The sequence below is a fragment of the Symphodus melops genome, assembly GCF_947650265.1.
Source record: "Symphodus melops genome assembly, chromosome: 22".
NCBI lineage: Eukaryota > Metazoa > Chordata > Actinopteri > Labriformes > Labridae > Symphodus > Symphodus melops.
In genome coordinates this window covers 19,916,189-19,916,471 of record NC_136712.1, presented here as the reverse complement: position 1 = coordinate 19,916,471, position 283 = coordinate 19,916,189, and positions in this window count along the sequence as shown.

Below are 283 nucleotides of genomic sequence, written 5' to 3'. Positions count from 1 at the left end.
CACACTGTATTATTACTAATCAAACACACACACTGTATTATTACTAATCAAACACACACACACACTGTATTATTACTAATCAAACACACACACTGTATTATTTCTAATCAAACACACACACACTGTATTATTACTAATCAAACACACACACACTGTATTATTTCTAATCAAACACACACTGTATTATTTCTAATCAAACACACACTGTATTATTTCTAATCAAACACACACACTGTATTATTACTAATCAAACACACACACTGTATTATTTCTAATCAAACAC